We start from the raw sequence: 759 nt of genomic DNA, 5'->3' as shown, positions 1-759 counted from the left end.
TGTGTGTCTGTGCGTGTGTGTGCGCGGGTGTATACGTGTGCGGGTGTGTACGTGCGCGGGTGTGTACGTGCGCGTTTGTGTGTATCTACGCATCTACTTTGGCACACGCACCCATACGTGTATCCTAAACACATTCGCATACGTACGCATATATAGCAAGCACTAACGCACACGTGTTTGCACGGGTACACACACACTCATGCACACACACACACCCATATTTCCGCCCCCATATGTCTGGTATGCCCACGCACACACTCGCCGGTTTTGCTTCTGTCAGCTTCCAAGATGTCAAGACACCATCAGTTCTCTGTCCAACCATGCGGTAGCAAAAATTCTTTCTAATGCATCTGGAGTCACTGGAATGCCGATCTCACCTTGAAGAACACAATGTGGCCCGCCCTGACCAATAGCATCCCATGTTCCAGTAGCCATCTAGGACTTCCTGTGCTTCTTCATTCGGTAGTCTACGCCTGAATGAGCCAAGTTTCTGTTAGAAGTCTGCGAAACTTTATGTAGCATAGAGCCGATTGAGTGGCTGTGTGGTAAGTAGCTTGCTTACCAACCACATGGTCCTAGGGTCAGTCCCACTGCGTGGCACCTTGGGCAAGTGTCTTCTACCGATAGAATAAGTACTAGGCTTACAAACAATAAGCTCTGGGGTCGATTGGCTCGACTAAAGGCGGTGCTCAAGCATGGCTGCAGTCAAATGTCTGAAACAAGTAAAAGAATGAAAGAATATATATATATATGTATATA

This window comes from Octopus bimaculoides, chromosome 6 (genome assembly GCF_001194135.2).
Source record: "Octopus bimaculoides isolate UCB-OBI-ISO-001 chromosome 6, ASM119413v2, whole genome shotgun sequence".
NCBI lineage: Eukaryota > Metazoa > Mollusca > Cephalopoda > Octopoda > Octopodidae > Octopus > Octopus bimaculoides.
Note: the sequence above shows the minus strand (reverse complement) of the source record.